General features: G+C 38.0%; 2 protein-coding genes across 18 annotated transcripts in view; one reads left to right on the top strand and one right to left on the bottom strand.

Annotated features, from left to right (window-relative positions):
• Nucleotides 1-11,092, bottom strand: part of CAB39L (calcium binding protein 39 like) — a 111,537-nt gene extending 100,445 nt beyond the window's left edge. For 2 of the 11 annotated variants that reach the window (XM_045869412.3, XM_064586121.1), the window contains exons 1-3: nucleotides 9,461-10,912; nucleotides 2,210-2,362; nucleotides 1,497-1,569 (exon numbers count right to left, since the gene is read on the bottom strand). The gene's annotated coding sequence lies outside the window, so the exon portion shown is untranslated. Of the gene's footprint in view, nucleotides 1-1,496; nucleotides 1,573-2,209; nucleotides 2,363-9,460; nucleotides 10,916-11,031 lie in introns of those variants that run through there. The other 9 variants (XM_045869411.3, XM_064586118.1, XM_064586116.1 and 6 more) reach the window with 8 other exon arrangements.
• Nucleotides 11,093-11,222: 130 nt separating this feature from the next.
• SETDB2 (SET domain bifurcated histone lysine methyltransferase 2) overlaps nucleotides 11,223-12,101 on the top strand; it is an 84,991-nt gene continuing 84,112 nt past the window's right edge. For 2 of the 7 annotated variants that reach the window (XM_064586126.1, XM_064586128.1), the window contains exon 1: nucleotides 11,250-11,850. The gene's annotated coding sequence lies outside the window, so the exon portion shown is untranslated. Of the gene's footprint in view, nucleotides 11,851-12,101 lie in introns of all 7 variants that reach the window. The other 5 variants (XM_064586123.1, XM_064586125.1, XM_064586124.1 and 2 more) reach the window with 4 other exon arrangements.

Here is a 12,101-nt window from a genome sequence, read left to right on the forward strand (position 1 = left end):
TCATGACCTGAGCCGAAGGCAGACGCTCAACCATCTGAGCCACCCAGGCACCCCATATGCTGGTTTAACACACCATTTAATCTTTAAGTTCTGTTATAATTTTCATTTCTGATATTCTAATTGGTTCTTATTTTAATGTGCCTGGTTACTTTTAAGTGCTATTACTCTTTATTTATATTTTAGAATCCCTCTTTTATTTATTAAACATTAAGTACTTATTTTATGTATTAGATATTTCTAACAGCAGAAATGTCTGTAGATCTGTTTTGTTTATGGTTCTGCTCTTCGTTCATAACATTTTTTTTCCCTTGTTATGTTCTGTGATTTATTTTTATTTTTATTTTTTTGTTATCTTCATTACCTTTTTTTTATTATGTTCAATTAGCCAGCATATAGTACATCATAAGTTTCTGATGTAGTGTTCAATGATTCATTAGTTGCGTATAATACCCAGTGCTCACCACCACACATGCCCTCCTTAATACCCATTATCCGGTTACCCCACCCCCACCCCCCCTCCCTTCGCTGAACGGGAAGAAATCAGGGAAATCAGAGAGGGAGACAAACCCTCTCTGATCACAGAATCACAGAACAAAACAATGTTCTGTGATTTTTAAAAAATGAGTAAGAGCTTATTTGTTAGAATTTTAATGATGATACTTTGACAACTAGGTTGTTAACTCCCTCCACGGAGGATTTTTAATTGTTTCTGCCAGGTACTGAAAAGTGTTAGAGATCCAGGTCCACTTTAAATTAAAATTCTCTATTTGTGGGAGACCATGAAAATAGGCCTTTAGGGACCAGGAAAATAGTATAAATTAAGGCCTCAAATCCAAGTGAATGTGAGCTGGTAACCAGGTATTAGTAGGAAAGATTTTACTTTATTTTTGTTTACTTAATTTTTTTAGCAATCTCTACACCCAACGTGGGGCTTGAACTCACCACCCTAAGATTAAGAGTTACATGCTCTTCTGACCGAGCCAGCCATGTACCCCAGTAAGAGAGATTTTAACTCCACCCAGAGCTGTCTGCCTCTCCAAGATGGTCTCTGATGAGGCTCCCTACCCTTTGCAGAACCCAAGGAATTTTCCAGTCCCCATCCCTTTCCCTGCACAAGTTTCTAATGCCAACAGAAAGCCATGTATACCCCCAAAGTATTTAGTGACTTCAGCACTTGCTTACCCCACAGGATGTATTCGTTCTGTTTCAAGCCCCCAAAAGCTTCCTTTATCTTCTTACGGGTTCATCCATTCATAATAAAGGTTTTTTAAATACTGAATCTAGTGTTTAAATATTTGGTGAAGGGAGGGATTCAAGAACTCTTGTCTATCATACTGTTGGAAATGGAAGTCTATTTAATATTTCTGCCATTGCTTTGTGAAATTTAAATCAGGATATTATATTTATTCCTAATAATTTTATTTTAGTATGTTACTGTAATCTATGAATCTGTCAAGAACATTTATATTCTTGATTGAGTTGTTACATTAGCTTACCTTAGAAGTTGTATATCATCAGCAAATTTGTTTCAACTTTCTTAGCCTTCACCAAAGTCACTGATCAACACAGCTTCTGACAAAAAGAAAAGCTTCAAAATTAATTTTTAAATTCTTATAGCAAATCCAATATAATTTCTTACTGTTATCAGGTACACAGAATTATAAATTAAATTTCCATCATTATCATATATAGATAAACCAAATTAAAACAGGAAAATCCCTCTACCCCCATTACTTCAAGCATCAGAACTTTTAGGAAAGATTTTAGTGTTGAACTGAATGAAAATATTTTATCACTGGGGAAACCAGTAGTAGTGTGAAGGGGTGGCTTGGGTGAAGGGAGCCCTAGCACCCCCAAAATCTCCATCAGCACTCATCTTCCACAGGAGGAAACATAACTTATTAAAATAGTATCTTAAAGACCAATTTTTATAAAAAGGCTGTGCAAAGCTTAGAAGAGCTTTTAAGTATCATAAAAGGAAGCTTTGAAGGGTTTGGTTTTGTTTTGTTTTGTTTGCTTTTCACAGCATCATTAAAACCCATGACTACCAGATTTTTTTTCTTTTCTGCTTTGAAATACTTTTAGTTTGGGTCTTTTACTAATTTCAGTCATCAATGGCAACTTTTGTAAAATTTTTATCTCCAACATCAATATAAGGATATGTGTATGTGTGTTTACATTTCCCCATCAGAAATAAGAGAAAACTTACACTTCTCTCCTTTAGTGCATTGCTCTTGCATGAAGAAAATATAAACCACTGACTTAGGGTCTGCATATTTATGTATTTTCTGAGCAGCAACTACTGGTTTAAATAGAACATTTAGCTCCTGATGTTCTTTCTTCTCAATATTTGGTGTATATCCTGCAATAATGTAGTAGAAAAAGCACACGCTCTGGAATCACATAGATCTGGGTTTAAAGGTCAACCTCCCACTCAGTAACTGTCTAATCTGAAGCAAATTACTTAACCTCTCTGAACCTCTTAAGAATAAAATATCAGAGATCAGAGTCTCAGTGGGTATCTGCAAGAGTCAAATGATAGATATATATATACATAGTGCCTGACCCAGTGCCGTATAACAGGTACTGTTATGTAGCTGTCCTGGGTATTTTTGTACTTCACTTCCACTTTACTCAATCTGTCAAAGAACTTTCCAGACTACATTTTCTTTTTTTTTTTTTTTTAAAGATTTTATTTATTTATTTGAGAGAGAGAGAGAATGAGAGACAGAGAGCACGAGAGGGAAGAGGGCAGAGGGAGAAGCAGACCCCTGCCGAGCAGGGAGCCCGATGCGGGACTCGATCCCGGGACTCCAGGATCATGACCTGAGCCGAAGGCAGTCGCTTAACCAACTGAGCCACCCAGGCGCCCCAGACTACATTTTCTTAATTTACAGCCTTGATGAACTTCTGTGGTTTGTTCAACAATTATTGACATTTTGCAACATCTATTTTGCCCAAAAATATACATAAAATACTTTAAAGATAGCAATATAACAATAATAATGTTGAATACACCCTGCTAAGAAAATACAGTCCCAAGTCTAGGTTCTAGAATTACTAGAAATTGTTCCTTTTCTTGTATGGTTATGACAACAAAATGCTATATAGTTATGTACATTTGTTTCCATTCCTTTTTAGATTTCTCTTTTTGTTCTACTTTTTAAATTTAACTTTTGAATATGTAAACATACATGATTCAAAGATCAAACTGTATAAATAAATTATGAGAAATATCTCTTCCATTGTTGGCACCTTTCCCATTCCCTCCTTCTACCTATAGATTACTGTATATATTATTCCACGGGCTTTTGGTTTTTTCCCACTTCATAATACATTCTGCAGATCATTCAATGTTGTTGGTACATGCAGACTTCCTACATTTTCTTTTATGATTTCTGGGGGGCAAGAGTGACTTGGAAGGGGAATGGAGATTATTCCATTGTTGGATGAACTTTAGTTACTTAGTCCCCTATTAATGAGCATTTAGGTTGTTGCCAATCTTTTGCTAATCCAAGTATTGGTGCTATGAGTAACTTTTTAGAAATGCCAGTTTATATTTTATGTCAATGTGTCTTTAGAACAGATTCCTAGAAGTTAGGTGCCTGGATCAAAAAGTAAATGCGTATCTAATTTCGTTGGATACTACCAAATTCTCTCTCAAGCTTTGTGCTTTTGTATCCCTACCAGCAATGCATCAAAATGCCTGTTTCCCCATAGCGCACAGAGCATTATTACATAATTTTGGATTTTGGTGAGAAAGGCTTGAGTGTAGCTGTAATTTTTAATATAGCTTTAATTTGTATTTCTCTTTGTATGACTTAAGTTAAACATCTTTCATATGCCTGTCATCTGCATTTCTTTTTCTGTGAACTCTCATATCTTTGGCCCATTTTCTATTGGGTTGCTGGTCATTTGCTTTGACTTCTAGGTTAGTTTCATTAAGGAGATTAGCTCTTTGTGATAGAAGTTCAAATATTTCTTCCTACCTTGTCATTGGCCTTTTTGCTTTGCTCATGGCACTTTTCATCACGTAAATTTTTTTTTTAGTATATTGGAATTTATCAAGGTTTTAATTTTTTTCTGGGATGGAGTCATAGTGCTAAAATCCTTGACTTATAATTTCATAGACTTTAAATATGTTGTTCCATGGTTGTTTTGTTTTGTATGTTGCTGTTGAGAAATTTGTTCCTAATGTCTTCTCTCCACCTGGAAGCCCAGAGGAATTTTTCATTATCTTCAATGTCCAATAGTTTTATGACTTGTATTGGACCATTCTAGAACAATTTTTATAGTACACAATGAGCCTTTTCAAAGTAGATTTGAGTCTTCTGTTACTTCCAGAATGTTTTCATTGATTGAAGTTTAAATATTAGCTCTGCTATTGTTTTTCTCTTCTTAGGAACTCTAATTTTTACATATTGTCTGTATCATTCACTTTTTCTCTCTTTTTACCTTTCTTTGTTTAATTTCCATTCTTTTGGCTATCTGCAAGTCTTTCCTCAATATCTCTTACATTCAGTAAATCTATTCTCCCTTAGGTATCTTGGATGTTAGCTTCCTTTTGAAAGATTTTTTTTTCATTTTACTTCCTGAGTTCAGTAAATTTACTTTTCATATCTTCCTCTTTTTTTCCATTTATTTTGGGGTTCTGAATTTGTATTTGAGACCTTATTTCTGCAAATGCTTGTTCAGGTAGAGGAGTATTATGCTGTGGTTTTCTTTAACTCTGTTGAATTACTGTTTTCATCTGCTTTATGGTCACATTTTTTCTGGTGCGTTTCCATTATATAATGTAATGCTGTATGGCTCATTTTTATTTTTTTCCTTACAACTTAGTATGTAGTTATAACATAGTCCATTTCCCCATGTATTTATGCCACCCTACTAGGAAGAGATTTGTTTTGTTTTACATTGCATGGATGTACCGCAGTTTTTAAAAACCCATTCTCCAATTAAGAGACAGCTAGGTTGTTTCCAGTTTTTGGTGATTACAAATACAACTGCTATAAATATCTGCAGAGAAGTGATTATAGGTTTCATTTCACTTTTCATGAGAAAAGCATGTAACAGTCTTTGGGGATATGCAAACTAAAATCATAATGAGATGCCATTACATATCCCATATGATGGCTAAAACTAATAAAACAAAATCACTGGTGCCAATTGCCGGCAATAAAGAGAAGCTAATGGAGCTCTCTTACCTTGCTAGTAAACTTCAACCTAGGAGTGGGATTGCTAGGTCACATAATAAAGGTATGTTTAATTTTATAAAAAAACTGTCAAACTGTCTTCCACATGGCTGTGGTATTTGCATTCCCACCAGCAAGATCTGAATCTTGTTGCTATGCATCCTGGCCAGCACTTGATATTTTTTTCTTTCTTCCTCCCTTCCTTTCTTTTTCTGGGGGGGGGGGGGAGGAGGGGAGGGGCATTCTAAGAGGTTGCATAGTGGTATCTCATTTCATTTCCTCAATTACTATTCTATACTTTTCTCATTTAACACAAAATGGTGACCTTTTTCCAATGTCATTAAATAGCCTATATCACTAAACAGCTTTTGAAAATACTCCTTTTAATAGGCTGAAATATATCTATCATGATGGATGTGTAATAATTTATAAAATTATAAATATGAAAACCATTCTTCTACCATTGGTTATTTTTTTATTTCCAATTATTCCCAAGTATAAAATTACACTGTGATCATAAAGCTTTGACTCCATCTCCATTTCCATACAAGTTTCCTTACAAGAGGGTCAAAGAGTATACATAGTTTTGTCTTGAAGCATTATGACAAATTGCTTGTTTAAATGTTTATTTCTTTAATTACAAGTTAAATATTTTTCATGTAAACAATTTGTGCTTGTTCTTTTGTGATCATGAGTTCATGACCTTTGCATTTTGTCTTATTTGTTGATTTGTAAGAGATGAATACACTCTCCAAAGGTACGGATACTGCTTTAGATGTAAAGCAAGCTAGGCCCACCACTGACCTCCCCATCCAATTCTTTATCCTATTTGAAATATGAAATATACTTCAAATGAGCAAACATGCATGCAATACCAACTGCATGCAAACTTGCCGGTGACTCAGGAAGGAGTCTTGCCTTCCATAGAATTATTTTGTTTGTCACAGCCTGAGAGAAACAAAGTAATATAAGATATGCTTAAATGAAGAATTTGAGTATATGGCAAGAAGAGGTTGTGATTAAACCTGTCTATACTCCAAAAAGGAAGTTGAGCTAGGCATCAATGACTTTCAAAGGTAACTGTGGGCAGTGAGAACCATTACAGAGAGAAAAGGAAAGTACAAAGTAGTCCCTAGGTCTGCAAATGATACAGGCCACAATCATAGTATTTCAGTGTCACAAGCTATGCACCTTACTCCTCCCAAATCTAACTGTGGGAACCTAACAGAATCATCAAAAGTTCATGACAATCTCACAGAAATGAAATTGTTACTTGAAGATTTTTTGGGATAATAGAACTTTAACACTGATATGAGGAATTCTTAATCTCAGGAAACTGAGGGTTGCTGGAGTGGTGGGGGGTGGGAGGGTTGGGGTGGCTGGGTGATAGACACTAGGGAGGGTATGTGCTATGGTGAGCACTGTGAAGTGTGCAAGACTGTTGAATCACAGATCTGTACCTCTGAAGCAAATAATACATTATATGTTAAAAAAAAAAGAATTAGAAGAAGAAGATAGCAGGAGGGGAAGAAGGAAGGGGGGGAAATTGGAGGGGGAGACGAACCATGAGAGACTATGGACTCTGAAAAACTGAGGGTTCTAGAGGGGAGGGTGGTGGGAGGACGGGTTAGCCTGGTGATGGGTATTAAAGAGGGCATGTTCTGCATGGAGCACTGTGTGTTATATGCAAACAATGAATCATGGAACACTACATCAAAGTTCTGCATGGAGCACTGTGTGTTATATGCAAACAATGAATCATGGAACACTACATCAAAAACTAACGATGTATGGTGATTAACATAACATAATAAAAAATAAATAAAATTTAAAAATTAAGGTAGAGAATAAAATCCTACTCCTACCACCACTTGCAAAGATTCTGTGCTTCCTACCTTGATACATTTTAGCCTTTAACTTAAGCATGTGGCATAAAATGGCAGGAAGTGAAGCAGCCATGTTGGTCCACAACATGGAGCTGCATGATGAGGTGGCACAGTAACACGTTAGTAAGAGCTTGGGGCCTCTGACAACTTTTTGCAGCAAAGCTACCTGATCAGCTCATATTTTTACTTGGTTTGGAAATTTTTTATTAAAAAACTGGGTTGGGGCATGGAGCACCTGGTTGGCGCAGTCGGTTAAGAGTCCCACTGTTGTTTTAGCTTGGGTTGTAATCTTGGGGTCTTGAGATCAAACCCTGTATCTGGCTCCATGCTCAGCATGGAATCCGCCTGGGATTCTTTCTCCTTCTCCCTCTAACCCTCCCGCTTGTGTTCTCTCTCTAAAAATAAATAAATAAATCTAGAAAAAGATGGGGGGGGGGCACAATTATTTTTTAAGTTGTCACGGTAGCCAAACCTGTAACTTAACTAATACAAATTCCAGGTTGAGAAGTGGGGGCTTTGTCAATAATACAGTGGCATATAAAATGTTAAGAAAAAGATGGCGTAAATTAGGCAGCGTCATGAGTGTAGAAAAATGAAAAGCAAAGCCATTTTGGAGGTTTAAGCTACAGATTATACAATTAGGAAACAGGGAAAGGTAAGAATTTGAAGTTTTAAATCTGAGCCACTCAGAAGATACCTATACCATTAATCAAGATAGGAAACATAAAAGATGGAGAGTTGCATACAAATTGAGTAGATCTAACTGTCCAAAAAGCTGTGAGAAATGAGTGTTAAGTGCTTAAAAGAGCAGAATTTCACACAGAATTAGGGCTATTTGCACAAAAATTATAGTTTAAGTGGCAAGAACAAATGAGATTATTACAAAGGGAGAAGTCATAGTAAAGAGAAAATTACAGTGTTTCAATTCTGTCTTTTAAAAAAAGCTACATGTATAATACTTCAAACATTTTCTCTTTAAGGGAAATAATCTGAATGTTCCACGTATTAATCTCATAAGCATTTTCTGTAAATAACAGACATCCTCATGACTCAGGCAATCAATTTCATTGATTAATGCAACACCACAAACTACAATGGTAATTTTCATCCTCATACAGTTTTAGATCTTTTTTTATTTTTAGTCACATTGTTTAATTTATCCCCATAACAAACCATATTTGTTAAAGACTGGAAAAGTGATGGCAAAATGCACTAATTAATGAGGAATATAGAAATATTTCTGAAAATTAATCTCAAAGTGTTCTCCAAAAGTAACATTTATATGATGAAAATTATTACAAAACACAGCAAGGTATTCCTAGTACTTCAAAAATAATTTTAAAAAAAGAAATGATTATATGCAAATTTGGTTTTTCAATTAATGAGGTGGGGAAAACCTATCAACTTTTAAATGTGTTCTTTTTATTAAAAAGTGCTTATACCCTAAAATCTTCACTAATAAAATCATTTAGATCTTTAAAATATCGAATACAGGAACTGGAGAGCATTTTTGAGAGAGAGAGCAGCAGACTCCCCGCAGAGCAGGGAGCCTGATGCGGGGCTCATCCCAGGACTCCAGGATCATGACCTGAGCTGAAGGCAGATGCTTAACCAACTGAGTTACCCAGGCGCCCCTGGAGAGCATTTTTATTGATTTTTTTTATGAAGGTTAAGTAGATTTTAATCTACATTCAGCCACAAAATACCACATTCATTTCAAAGGTGTTATCAAATTTTTTTCTAATTAAACAGCATGCATCAATTGATAATGGGAAAAAAATCTAAACTTGTATATGAGACTGCAATGAAATACAATCCTGAACATATGAATATAAGTTAAATCTTTTTTTTTTTTAAAGATTTTATTTATTTATTTGACAGAGAGAGAGACACAGCGAAAGAGGGAACACAAGCAGGGGGAGTGGGAGAGGGAGAAGCAGGCTTCCCACAGAGCAGGGAGCCCAATGCGGAACTCGATCCCAGGACCCTGGGACCATGACCTGAGCCAAAGGCAGACGCTTAACGAATGAGCCACCCAGGTGCCCCTAAGTTAAATCATTTTTACTTAAAGTCACTTAACATTGTTCATGCAAAAGTAATATTTAAAAATATCTGTAAGGATCTTCAGATTATACATTATGAAATCTAGAGACTAGTATTCTTCAAAGAAAAATCTCATACTTACCTAGCTTATTTTAAAATTACTTAAAATTACAGAACATATTTATGCAATATACTAAACTTACAGTATTTTGACTTTAAGCAGTGTTAAACTAGAAAAACAATACATTTTTTCTTCAGGAGAGATCTAAGGCACTGACAAGTTTGGTACTCATTTACTGAAACTGTATGCTTTCAAGAAAAAATGACTTGAGGGCTCACCTTCATTACCTAAATTTCTCTGTATTCCGATTTCATAAAAAGACTTCACAAAAAAGGATTATGAGCCTATCCATAATATTTGTATGTATAAATTGGAAGCAATAAATTTAGTTCAAGAAAATGAAAGTCAAGTTTTCTAGAAAGCAGGTTAAATAAATTTTTTCAGTTAGTCGAAAAAGAAATGTGTATCCACATCTTCCAATTACTGCATTATTTATTCATTCAACAATTATACTTCTGAACATATGCCAGGCATTATCACACGAGAACGCTATGCAAAAGTTTCAGCGAACATTTACTGAGCTGCTATCATGTTCTCTTTATTTCTAGCCACTGATCTCTTACTTTATGATAGCCACATGTACCTTAGCCATCAACTAAACACTAAATTATTGATACTTGAACTCTTGCAACTTAGGCCTTATAAGACTCATGATTTAAGAAGCAAATTTTAAAAGGAAAATTAAATTTTAATCATTCGATTACTGCTGTTTCTTTGACATTCCTGCCACAAAACACATGGTACTCTTGACTAGGTTGAGTCATCATTAGATAACTAACTGAAAACTAAACTCAAAAAAGTATTTTTGCTTTCGTCTAATGCGTGTCAAAACCGCCAATCACAAAATATTAGCCTTTTATCGTCTAGGTTTTCAGATCCGATAAATTTTCCTCCCAAATGAAAGAATGCGTGCAGTCTACTTCGAGTCAAAACAAAAACTGAGAAGGAAAAGGAGATAATTCCTTTCTTTCTCCCACCTCAAATAGAGCTCAGAAGATACTTTCCCTTACAAACGCCTCCCCCTGCCCCTGAAGAAGCAACCAAGCAAGTCAAGGCAGACCTAGAAATTCCGAAATCTTAACAGATCGTAACCAGGGAAACAAAATTTGCCAAAATTCTTCCTTCACTTCCACTGTTTCTGCAAAGACCACCACTTATTAGATTTTTTTTAAAACCCCTGCAGGAATGCTGGCTGCATATTAATAAATAAAACTGTCCAAACGCAGAACAAGATGCCCACAATTATCAAAGGATGGCCTTAGAGGGTTAACTACCGAGAATAGCCAACACTTTAGCAGTCACTCCCTCGCAAACGACACAAAATGAAGACGTCTCTTTCTAACCTGAGGATAGTGGTGAGGCATCTCCCTCTCCCCTTCTAGTAATGACCAGCCTTATTCCTTTCTGAATCAGGCAGGCCATCAGACAACCTCATTAGGAGGGGTGATGTCAATCTTCCGAGACAAAGATTATGGGGGTAGCTCTCTGGAACCAAAGGAATCAGAGTTAAAGCATCAGAGCCCCCAGCAAACCCTCCACAACGACGAACAAACCAAAGCCTGGGATCCCCCCACCACCCCATTCATCACTCTCTCTAGCCAGGCCTGATTCAGACCAAGAAAACCTCTCCAATTCAGGCAAGTGAGAAGGCGCCAGGTGTCTGCCCTCAGATCCCTTTTCTCCTCCACCGCTCTCTCAGGACCCCTCCACACCTGGAGCCACTAATTAAACTTTCAACCGCCAAGAAGCCCAGTCCTGGCCACACACAAGATGGCAGCGGAACACCTACCAGAGGAAACAGCTGCGCCACCACTCCTGCGATGCCGGCCTCTCGATTGTGAGTATCCCCATTGGCCCCGCCAGAGAGCGCGAGACAAGCCGAGAGCTCCGATAGCCAATCGGGAAGCGGCGCGATTGGGCGCCGCCGCGCTGCCGGCGATACGCGCGCGGAGCCTCTGAGGCGTGGACACAGTGGATGTCCAACCAATGGGCTCCCGGCCAAGTAGTGGGAGCTCTGGGTGTCCAACTCCTCCTATTTAGGATTAGCGTTAGGTAGGCCTGGGCGTCAGGGGTTGGGCGGTCCTCCCTCCCCGCCTGAAGCGAGGCGGGACAGTTGTTGCTGAGGTGAGGTCTAGTAAATGGTGAAGTATTTCCTGGCCTGGGGGCATCTGGGACCGTGGGGTCTCGGTGGCGTGGAGTCGGAGAGGAGCCCGACCCGCGGGGAAACCCAGTCTTGCCAACGGAGCGGGCCCGGCGCAGCCCTCAGGTCTGTGGTGCTAGTGGAGCCGAGGCACGGCCTTGGGTGGCCCGCTGACAGCTCCTTCGGCCCGGACCTGGGAACGCGGCGGAGCCCTCGGCTGCGTGGACCCCAGCCCTTGCAACCTCTCTTTTCCTTCTATCCACCTGCAGTCCCAGGCTGTAGAAGGGACCGCGGGCGTTCTGAGTTCTCAAGCCCCATTTCATTTTCTGTCTCCGGGTGCATACCTTAATGTGAGGTGATTCCTAAGCAGCTGGGAACCTGAGGCTGTAAAAGGGGCTGCAGGAAATGGACTGCATTGTAAAATCCAGAAGCAGAACTGGAAGGTTTAACCACTGACCCATTTCACAGGTAAGACTTAACACGAGTCCTAAATGAGTAAAATCATTTGTCCAAGACCACGGAATGGAGATTAGATCCTAAAGGCACCTGACTCTCATTAACCACAACCCAATAAGTAATTAAAATAAGGAACAGTGTGTAATGAACTGAGCTCTTCAGCGTGTGGAAACCTGCAGTGAGTTCTGTATGAGGCAAAAAGGTAACTTTGAAAAGGTAGAGTGGAATAATCAAAAAGCGGACTCTGAAATCATCCTGCCTGG

The sequence above is a fragment of the Mirounga angustirostris genome, unplaced genomic scaffold, assembly GCF_029215605.1.
Source record: "Mirounga angustirostris isolate CCGP_5_RB_7025 unplaced genomic scaffold, mMirAng1.0.hap1 SCAF_3, whole genome shotgun sequence".
Lineage (NCBI taxonomy): Eukaryota > Metazoa > Chordata > Mammalia > Carnivora > Phocidae > Mirounga > Mirounga angustirostris.